An 11,832-nucleotide genomic window follows, 5' to 3' on the forward strand; every position below is an offset into this window, starting at 1 on the left:
ATCAAATATGCATGGGGTTGTAGACGTAATAGGTAAATACTTATGACTATTAATAAATATTTAACAAACCTTTGTAGTCTAATGTAATGTTTCTCATAACTTCAACTAATCTCTTTTCTTATTACTGATTCAAGAAATAATGTCAAGAAAATCAAAGTAAAAGCTAACGTAGTGCTGAATTTAACAGGTGAAGAACATATTGTGGTTAATTTTGATATTTATGATGAACCATTTGGTGAAGCACACATCCGTCTTTTATTCTTTTATGGAATTTAGCATGTGATTGCTCTTTATTTCTAATCAACTTTGAAACATGGTCGAATTTACCAGTGGTATACTTCAATCGCGTCTTCGATCATATTATAAAGGTATAAGGTCTAAATTATGATTACTATACCACCGATTATTATTTTTAGAGACTAACGACTATTTTTTATTTTTGTCTTTGAATTTTATATTTGCATGTACTAGAAAAGCTAACCAAGATTTTTATTTTGAAGCCCAAATTCTTCTTTGATGCATAAGAAACTGTTGCTCGATGAATATTTCTTTATCTGTTGGAAAAAAGTGGGATACAAATTATCTTAACATGTGGAATGAAGTTGATGATCTACTTAAAAGTAAAGTTCAAATTATGGATAAGGTGCCGGACGGGATTCCACCAGATCAGTGGATTTCTTTTATTGAATACAATTTTAAAGAATCAACAAAGGTATTTATGTAAATGTATTTCTTTATAGTTGTATATTTATTTTTTTCTAATTAATGTTAAAATATATTTTTATAAGAAGATGCGTCAAAGAAACTGTGAAAATCAAATGAAGCAGACAATTCCTCACACTGGTGGCTCCAAAGAAAATGCCACAAGAAGGCCTGAAATGGTGAGTGAATTAACCTCAAAAGTAATATTCCTAAATAGTAAATTATTTTGATTATGTTTTTAAATTTATAGATATCCGAGACTGGACAGTGGCTTGGACGAGCACAAATGTACATTCCTACTCATAAGAATCAAGATGGAGCATATGTTAATGAAGAGGCAAAAGAAATATGTTTGAGTTTTACTTATGTTCCATAGACTCTTATTGGGCAATCAACAACAGTATGTAAAATGAATTTTTATTATTAATTTATTTTGACAATAAATTTTCTATATGTAGGAAAAATTTGAGTCAGCTTTGATCTAAAGCACCATAGATGAGTCTCAAGTTTCGTTAAATTATGTTGTTGGTAAGGTGCTAGGGCAGGAACACTTTGGAAGGGTGAGATGTTTAGGATTAGGAGTTGTCCTTAGTAGAGCTTTTCAATAAGTTAGACCTCATTTTAGTGGTACAAGTACATCAAGTAGTGGAGGTTCTTGTTCGTTCGAATGTCGAGAAAACTACAATCAAATAACGAATTCTCACAATCAAATACTGAGTTCTTTGAAGGCATATATGATAATGAAAGAAGGAACGATACCAGAATAATTTGTGGGGATCTTTGATTCTCCTTCAATGGTTTCTCCCACAACAGTAAGTAAAGTTCTCTTTACTTCTTTTATCTCGGTGTTTGATTTCTGTCTACTCATTTATCTTTAGATTTAAAATATTATTTGTGTTTAAGCTTGCAATTTTATTTATACTTCCAGTAAACATCAACATCAACTTGTTTTTACTGTTAATCCTCCTATAATATAGCATTGGCTTCTCAGCATTGTGGAGCACTATAAGTTAATTAATGAAATAACAGAAACTAATGGCATGTTTTTCCATTATCATAGCACCAAGAAGTTACAAATCTTGGATTTGGTTAGTCACAGTAGAACATTAGTAGGTAGTGGAGTCTTGTTTTTCGAAGGTTGTAGTGTTTGTGATCGTACTAGCCATATTCTTGTCATTTTTATTTCTGATGTCTATCATCTTTGATTGTTTACTGTGTTTCAATTGTCACGCTATTTTTTTGTCGTTATGGTTACTTTCTTGTAGGTTATGACTATTTTCCTTATTAATTTCACTGCCTTTTTCTGCTTTTACTTGGATTTGTGTCACTTGAGCCTAGGGTCTTTTGAGTTTTTTTAGTACTGGGCATTAGAATGTTCATCAAATTATAATAACTGAAGGAGCTGCCTTTATCGTGAATCACTGTGAACAGAAATGCAGAATGCACCAAAATAGAATGCTACAAAAAAGCACCAAAGTAGACAGCAAAGTAGAATGCTATGAACGAGTGATAATTACTAGTCTTTTATCTTGCATTCTATGACGTACAAAATTTATACCTAATGCTACCTCCTGATGTTTCATTAGGAAGCACATAGAAACACGAATTCTCCTTTTTTGAAAGTAAATACAGAATAATCCACAAAGTCCTAAAGTAAGAACATCCAAAACATAGATATACTATCATAAAACCATGACAACTGATTGATATAGAGTTCACAGTTGATGTGGAACCGAGGTCGGAATCAACATCTTTACTTATTGGGTAATTTAGGAATCAAATGGTCAATCTGAGGGTAACTCTTTTGATGCAAAATTATTTTTCCTAATCAACCTCACTCTACATAAATTGTAGGCTTTAAATGATTAAATATTCCATAACTCTCCCTCCATCCCAACTATATGGCACCATTTGACTGGACATGAGTTTAAAAAATAAGGGAAGAAGTTGTTATGTTTATCAGTTTCCCTTATTAACCTCACTCTATATTTATCATGATATTTTTAGTTGTTTTTAGTTGTACGCAAATATAAATATTTTTATAATAAGGACTGAAAGTTTATCTGATTAATTTTAATACTTTGGATTTTTATGTAGCCAAGTGATGCGTCAAGCCATTTCGCCCATGGATGTAAGGAAACCACGTGATGATTCTGATCCTAATGACGGTCATTGATTTCATTACAAATTGTCTTGGATATTCAATTTTGTCTTGGATGTACTTAATGTTTAAATTTGATTTTGAAGATACTACTTAATGTTGAAAAATTGAAGTTTGAAGATGTTAATGTTGAATGTTTAATTTTGAAGTTTAATGTTTAACGTATTTTTGACATGTTTTTCAATTACTATATTTAATTATTCAAGTTGTGTTAAAGATATATGAATTGAAAAAATATTGGATTGTAGATTATTTCTAAAGATACAATTAAAATCGAGCTAAAATTAGAATCTATAAATACTAATTGAAATTGATTTGCCCCATAAATTATTTTTTAAAAAAAGAAAAAAATAGTGGAGGTGTTAAACCGCCACAACTTGTATCATTAATTTTTTCTTAAAATACAAATAGTAGAGGTATAAAATCACCGCAACTTATAAATAAAAAATGCCGCAAATTATTTATGGTGGTCAGAAAAAAACTGCCGCAACTTGATTATGACGCCTCATATTGTGGGGGTTTTGGGAACCCCCGAAAATGAAATTTGCAGGGGTTTAAAACCCTCACAAAATGTAAAATTAACCCTCGCAATTTGATGTATTTTTTAAGTGCGAAGCCAACTCTTTAGCTACCTATTCAATCTTTTTCAGTTCAAATAGATTATGATATGTTAATGTCCAGTGATAGCCCATTGGCACTTAGTAATGGTACCTTATTTCTTCAACTTTACTTTTAGTTTTTATTACAATTTTTTGATTGCCTTCTTAGTAGAAAAGGATTATTTGAGTTAGATTAAGTATGGCTTCTTCAATAATTGATTTGACATTCTAGAGTGAATCATTTGGTTCTGAGAGTTTGTACTTTGTACTCCTGATTATTGGTTTTGTGGGTCATTGGGACCTACTGTAACCATGATAGGAGATCACAAGGTTTGGTCATCACCATTTATGTATCCTGGTATCACTTTATGGGCTTATCCTTATGCTTATCATTATAGACTTTCGTGATCGACTTAAGTTCTGCGAGTTTAGAATAATGGTATTATCCTTGTGATTGACTTTGACGCTCTTCAGTTGGTTGGTTTGATGTTTCATAGATTAGACCTCGAGGTATGTAGTTTCTTGCTGAGTCTTTCGATAGAGTTTCGTTCATTCAGGAATGAATTCAAGTGGCTTAGTGTAGGCAAAACTATTATTCATATCATAGACTTCATGCCTTGATATTCAATGTTGGTGACCATGTCTTCCTTCATGTATTTCCCATTAAGGTCGTAATAAGGTTTAGGTAGAAGAGAAAGCTTATCCCCATGATATTATACCTTTTAATATTCTTTGGACTATTAAGAATGTGGCTTATGAGTTAGCATTGCCTCCATATTTATCAGTTATTCATTTGGTTTCTCATGTTTCCATGCTTTGGTATTACATTCCAAATGATTCTCATGTAACCTATTTAGATTCAATCTCGTTAGAAGAGCAACTGTATATTTTTGTAGAGCTTGTCTCCATTCTAGTCAGGGATGTTAAATGGCTGTGTTCTAATATGATTTCTATTGTTAAGGTCCAACAGGGGTATTTACCTATAGATCATTCTACTTGAGAAGTCGAATGTGATATGCATAGTAGTTATACCTAGCTTTTCGCTGATTTTAGAATTTCTATTACCCTTAGTTAGAGGAAAAATTGATTTCTTAATGGTGGATGATATAATGACCTGACGTTTGGTGATTTATGTGGAATATTCATTTCAATGTGATTTGATTACTTTATCCGTCGCTATGGATACATTGTGGTATTACTCTGGTTTGGGGATGAGTGTCATAGTTTCTAATGAATTTTGGTGTGCTTTATGCGATATTATGGTTTCTAATGGTCTTAAAGGCTTAATAGTTGTCTTCGATCAACATCTATTAATTTACATACCGGATGGCAAACCAAACTGCACCAGCTGATCCAGAACGCCGATTTTAGATTTGTAACATAGTTTGTGTGGTTTTATGACTTTTTAATCTCATTTTGATACTCAATTCAGAATGTTCTAAAATTGGGTCTCAATGTGAAAACAATATTTTTTTCAATATCCTCGTATCGCCATTGAGTCTGAATCATTGAATATATGATGTACAATAGTTCGTTTGCATTCTTAGGATTTTGGATGAATCTCGAGGAGACCGCGATAACTTGGAATTTTGCAAGTCGCCACATGTGATACCCCAGGTACTTGAACTCTAGGTCCTCCTAGTGATAAGCTCTTGAATGGGCAAATTTATGTAATGGAGTCAAAACTGCTATGACAATCGCTTAGGTAATGAGTTATTACGTCACATAACCAGTCATGAGGTAGTACTCATTGTTTGAGCAGTGGGGTTTCCCATGATTTTCGCCTTGACCACGATTCTTCACAGCGACTCATGATGATTGATAACGAATTATGATGAGAGAATCATGGTCATAAAAGTCAAGTACTGAATTTTTTGTCCTCAGATAATGAGTCTAGGTAACGACTCATGGTTTTTCATCACAAGTTGTTCCCTGAGTCATGATGGTTGGGCATAGAATTTCATACATATTTTATTTAATGTTATTTTTGTGTTTTTCACCCTCCACTCTATTTCCACGACATAAAAACACCTAAGGGCTCTCATCATCTTCAGTTAATTAAATAAAGAACCTTATTCCTCTCCTCTTTAACTCCTAAAGAAAAAGCACTAGGGTTTTATAAGGGATTCAACACCTAGGCTTCGATCCTTGATTTCTCTCCAAATTCTATGGTGTTTAAGGCATGTCTCTCACCCTAACATGAATTCTATATTATGGCATATATTTAATCATTGTTCATACTAATTTAATTGTTGGGTTTTAAATTGGGTTGAGGGATTTTAATGATTATTACTTGAATTTTATTTTCCATGGTTTAAATATGTTGTTTACACTTTAATTGATGGTTTTAAGGGCTAAATGTGTGCATAGTTATAATGAATGAAATGGGGGACATTGGTTTCTGCAAATTGATGGAATTTGGCTTGATAATGGTAACAACCTCAATCCACCTTCATAACATTGGTTTCAAATATGGAAATTTCATAGTTGAACTTACTTTTGGAACATTACTTTGCATTAAAGGATAATGGATAGTAAAAATAGTTTATTAGAGAATGGAAAGACAAAATAGTTTTGGATTGCTTTTGGTGAACATTGTTTTTGAAATTAAATAGAACTTGGGAGTCTTATGGTTAATTGGATTAGTTGGCACAATTATATAAGCTTACAAGCATAATTGGTATGATGATACCATGTTGGTAAATGCCTTAATGAATGAGTCATAGGGTCAATAATATGTGTGTGCCCTTGAAACTTTTTTAACCATGACTCATGGTGACGAGTTGTTATGTTACCTTATGAGTCACAGAGTGACCCATAGTCACTGGCAATAATTTTTCATCTTTTAATTTTGGGCATTTTGGACATTTCCCTTTTCCCATTTGTGATCCACAACTATAAAACACCTTTGGGTTATTATTTTCACCCTTTAATAGATAAAAACACATTTTGTTCTCTCTCAAATTTTCTCTAGGAAAAAATACTTAGGGTTTCTAAAGATTGATCATCTATAGCTTTAAAGGGCTAATTCTCTCTTTGATCCTTGATTTATTAGGCTTTTTACTCTTCTCCAATTCTTAATTAAAGAAACTCATGTGTTTTACATGGTTTAAATTTTATGTATTTATATGTGGGTCTTGTTATGGTTGAGGGTTTTTACATGGTTGATGCTTAAATTGTTTCCTTAGATTTATTATCCATTGTTTATGCTTTATTAATGTTTTTAACTTTTGGGATGCATGGGTATGGTGAATAAAAAAAGGGGTCATGGTTTTTCATGAATTGATGCTTTGAAATTGAAATTGGTTTTAAATAATGCTGTTCCCTCAACCCACTTGGATAAATGGATTTGAATATAAAATTGTCCCTTGGTTTGACTTACTGCCTAATGTTATTTCATTGCGTAAATGATTAAACAAAGAATATGGATTTCGAAGCCTTATTTTCTATGATTTTATTTAATTAACAAAGGGGGCCAAGGTATTGCCCCAAGATAATGTGATTGTTATGCATAAAGATAAGCTTGAAAGTGTACGAGTATGATGATACCATGGTGTTCCTTAACGGTAAATTCTTTGGTCAATGAATGAGAATGTGTAAGAAGTATTTTAATTGGGCTTGAATGGGGTTGTGTAGCTATGTCGAGAAAGTAGAGGTCCCAAGGGACCAACAATGGCAATCGCGGTTGTCGGCGTAGGGGTCAAAATGATTGGGAGGATTAAGTCCCCCTTATTATATTATTGGGAGGTTTGAGTCCCCTATGTTATTGATAGAGTGCTTAAGTCACTCTTGATATATGTTGGGAGGTCCGAGCCCACCATAATGCATATATTTATTTGATTATTCTCTGGTTCATATAGCCATATGCACTGGGCAATTTTAGCTAGAAGAGAGTTGGACCCATATAGATTGTAGGTACCTTATTATGATGGTTATGCTACACAGTCTAGGTTAATGATTTTAAAATATATGATAATCCCTTTTCCTTATCCCAATATTTTATTTATGTATGTATATGATGATGTTCACATGTATTTGAATTGGATTTGACTTGATATTATTTTATCCTCTAACCCTAAGTTACGTGCTAGTGCTCAACCTAATAATCGTCTTTGAACATTGTATCCCAATGCGATGCAAACACTAAAGATACTCTCAACTTTTCATGTATAGTGTTAGATGGATTGGCTTAGTTCATCGATCATTGGTGGTGAAATGGTGAGCTCCTATTCTCGGGAAGATTTGGTCATTTCATCAGTTTTCTTCCAGAGACTAGTTTTGAAAAGTTTATACTATCATTAACATTATAGTCATTTTCTTTGTTAGAGTAGGGGGCATATAATATATTAACTTAGATTTTTGTTTTATTAGAGGCTTTGTGAATATTACGGTGTATTTGGTTGGGATGATTGACACTATTAGTTGTCTTGAGTTATTATTCTCTATCTTGTTATATTTTTGGATTTTAACTACTTCTAGGTGTTATTTTCTGCTTGTTTAGTTGTAAAGGGTGGTCTCCAGTGCTCAATGGACTTTCGATACTGGTCACAACTAGGCCCTGGTTTAGTTTGTGACCAAGTTTGGATTACAGACTAGGTTTTATTTCATTGGGTTTCTATAAAGCCATGTCAATTACAGTCACTTTTATGGGTATGTTGAGTGCACACTTTCTAAGGGGAAGTCTATGAGGCAACTAGAAATGTATCTTGTTCTTGTGATTGGTTTTTGTGCTATAGTGTCTAAGGTCTTGAATCTCCTTTAATATTCGTTTGTTCACATTTTTTATCATGCCTCCTCGAAGATCTGATGCTCATAGAAACTCCTCAGTCCCACCTGAGGACAATGTTAATGGAACTTGTCCTACTGATAGATTTAAAACCCAGTCTAGGGTTCCTGACCCTTATGGATCTGATAGGATTCCCCCAAATTCTACTATTCCTCCTCCAGCTCGTCTCATTATTGTAACTAACATTGAGTTCCGTTGTTTGATCCATCTACTTACTTAGTTGGTGGCCTCTTAATCTCACCAGTCTGAGTTGTGAGAGTGATATTGCTCCTTCTGCTAAGACCACTAGATTTGGCCAATGTATATGGCTCAAACCTATAATTTTCACTGGTTTTAGATTTAAGGAAGATCGATAAGGTTTCATTGATGAAATGGAAAAGATTTTCTGGGTAATGCACGCTTATATGTCTAAGGGTGTGGAATTTTCGTCCTATCAGTTAAAAGATATGGCATATCAATGATATAAAGAGTAGGATCAGTTGAGGGGTGATAATGCGGAGTTAGCATCGTGGAATGACTTCTCTAATGTCATCCTAGATCATTTCTTTCTTCAAGAGTTGAGGGAAGCTAAAGCTTTGGAGTGCATGAATTTGAAGAAGGGTAAGATAACTGTAAAAAAATGTGCCCTGAAGTTTCTCTAGTTATTTTATTATGCTTTGAGTTTGGTATTCTTAATGAGGGCTCATATGAGGAAATTTGCCTTCTGGATATCCCGTGATTTGGTGTTGGAATGCAAGTCCTCGCTTTTGAGCAAAGATATGTATATTATTAGACTGGTGGATTACATGCAATAGGTTGAGGAGGAAAAGAAGAAATAGGATGAAATAGAAGCAAGGCAGAGTAAGAAATTCAGGGATTCTAAGTAGGGTAAAGGTTAGCAAAGTGGTGGTAAATATAGTAGGTAGTGAGGAAAGAGAAAGGCATGATACCATAAGCTATCCAGTCATCATTACTTTCGATTAATAGTGGGTTTAAGGAACAAATTGCCCAGTCTCGGAATATTAGGGCCCAATAGGATCTATCATATCCCCTTGTCATTTTATGGTCAGGCGCATAGGGGGGTTTATGACCAAGAAAGGAATCAGTGTTTTAGTTGCTTTTAGATTGGTCACATGAAGTGGGATTGTACTTCTATGGTTTCTTCACGAGAAAATAAGGTTCCTATTACCGTTTCTTCAACCCCATTACCAAATGGTGCCACTTCTGGTTTGGACACACATCAAAATTGTCTTTATACTTTTTCCACCCGCCAGGAACCTGAGGCGTCTCCTGATGTTGTTATCGATACATTGAAACTCTACTCTTATAATGTATATTTTCTGCTTGATCCTGGGTCTACTCTTTCTTATGTGATCCCTTATGTAGCTATTCATTATGGTTTTGGTCCTAGGTGTATTCCTGATCACTTTTCTGTGTCCACCCTAGTGGGTGACTCTATTATTGCTAAACGAGTCTATAAGGGTTATTTGGTATCCATCAGTGGTAGGGAGACACAACTGGATCTCATTGAATTAAACCTGTTAGATTTAATGTTATTATGGGGATGGATTGGTACCACTCATGCTATACATCTCTTGATTTTCAAGCCCAGAGGGTTAGTTTCCAATTCCCAATTGAGCCGGTGATTAAGTTGGAAGGTAGTTCTCTAGTGCCTAAGGGAAGGTTTATATCTTAACTTACAGCCTGGAAATTGGTTTCCAAGTGGTGTCTGTACTGTTTAGTGCATATTAAAGATTTTACCTCTGATGGTCCTTCCATGAAATCTATCCTTGTTGTCTATGAGTTTATCGAGGTGTTTCCCAATAATCTTCCTAGTGTTCCTCACAATAAGGAAATAGATTTTAAGATTAATCTTCTTCCATACACTTATCCTATTTCGACCCCCCATTATAGGATAGACCTAATTGAGTTAAAAGAACTTAAGAAGCAGTTGAAAGATCTTTTAAATAAGGGTTTTATCTACCCTAGTATTTATCCTAGGAGTGCTCCGGTTATCTTCATGTGTAAGAAGGATGGGTCCTTTAGGATATGTATAAATTACTATCGAATAAATAGGGTGACCATGAAGAATAAGTATCCACTTCCTAGGATTATGATCCATTTTACCAGGTTCAGGGAGCTACGTACTTTTCCAATATTAAACTTCGCTCGGGTTACCATAAGTTGAATTAGGGAGGTGGATTTCCATAAGATATCCTTGCAAACTCGGTATGGTCATTTTAAGTTTTTAAGGATGTCCTTTGGTTTGACTAGTACCCCAGTGTTATTCATGGATCTTATAAACCAAATCTTTAGTTTGTTCTTGAATTTTTCATTAATGTATTTATTGATGATATTTTAGTGTACTCTAAGAGTGAGGTAGATCATGCCGATCTTATCTACAAAGTGTTGGACAGCCTTCAGGATTAACATTTGTATGCAAAGTTCTTGAAATGTGAGTTTTTGTTAAATGTTGTGACCTATCTGGGTCATGTTGTTTCAAGTTAAAGGATCATGGCGGATACACAAAAAGTTATAGTGGTTAAGAAGTGGCCTACACCCATAACTCCAACCAATATTCGAACCTTCTTGGGTTTAGCCAGTTATTATAGAAGATTTGTGGAAAGTTTCTCCTCTATTACTGACCCATTGACTAAGTTGTTTCAGAAAAAGGTAAAGTTTATATGTTTTAATTCTTATGAGGGTAGTTTTTAGAATTTAAAGGATATTTTAACTTTGGCACTGGTTTTGACTATACCCGAGGTACCGATGTCTTTGTTGTTTATTATGGCGCGTCCTGTGTAGGTTTGGGTTTTGTTTTGATGGAGCATAGAAAGGGGTTACTTATACTCCTATGCAATTGAAGGTTCTTGAGAAGGACTATCGGACACATTATTTGGAATTGTTGGCTGTGTTCTTTTCTTTACAGATTTGGCATCACTATTTTTATGGTGTTCATGTTGACATATTTTCAGACCATTAGATTTTGCAGTATGTGTTCACCCAGAAGGAGTTGAATCTTATAAAAAGAAGATTGCTTGAGTTGCTCGAGGACAATGATATGAGTCTTTACTAACATCAAGGTAAAGCTAATGTGGATGCTAATGCTCTAAGCAGATTATCTATGGGAAGCTTGTCTCATGTTGATGAGGAGAAATAAGGGTTGGTGAACAATATTTATTATTTCTCTAATCTTGGAGTTCATCTATTGGACTTTGATAATGGTGGCAAGATTGTAAAAGAGGTGGTGAAGTCATCTTTTGGTGTTGAGGTAAATAAGAAACAAGTTTTTGACCCTATCTTGATGCATATCAAGGATGATGTGGGTCACTAAAAGGTGATTTCTTTTTAGATTGGTGGTGATGGTACCTTGAGGTACAAAGGTAGATTATGTGTCCCTGATGTTGATGGGCTGCGAAAGAGGATCTTGGCTAAAGCTCTTTAGTCTAGGTACACTATTCATCCTGGTTCTTCAAAGATGTATCATGTCTTAAAGGAAATTATGGAATAACTTGAAAAGGGATGTGACCAATTTTGTGGCTAATTGCATAGTGTGTCTACAAGTGAACGTTGAGAACATGAGGCCTGGTGGTTTGTCTAAATAG

This window comes from Capsicum annuum, chromosome 12 (genome assembly GCF_002878395.1).
Source record: "Capsicum annuum cultivar UCD-10X-F1 chromosome 12, UCD10Xv1.1, whole genome shotgun sequence".
Classification (NCBI taxonomy): domain Eukaryota; kingdom Viridiplantae; phylum Streptophyta; class Magnoliopsida; order Solanales; family Solanaceae; genus Capsicum; species Capsicum annuum.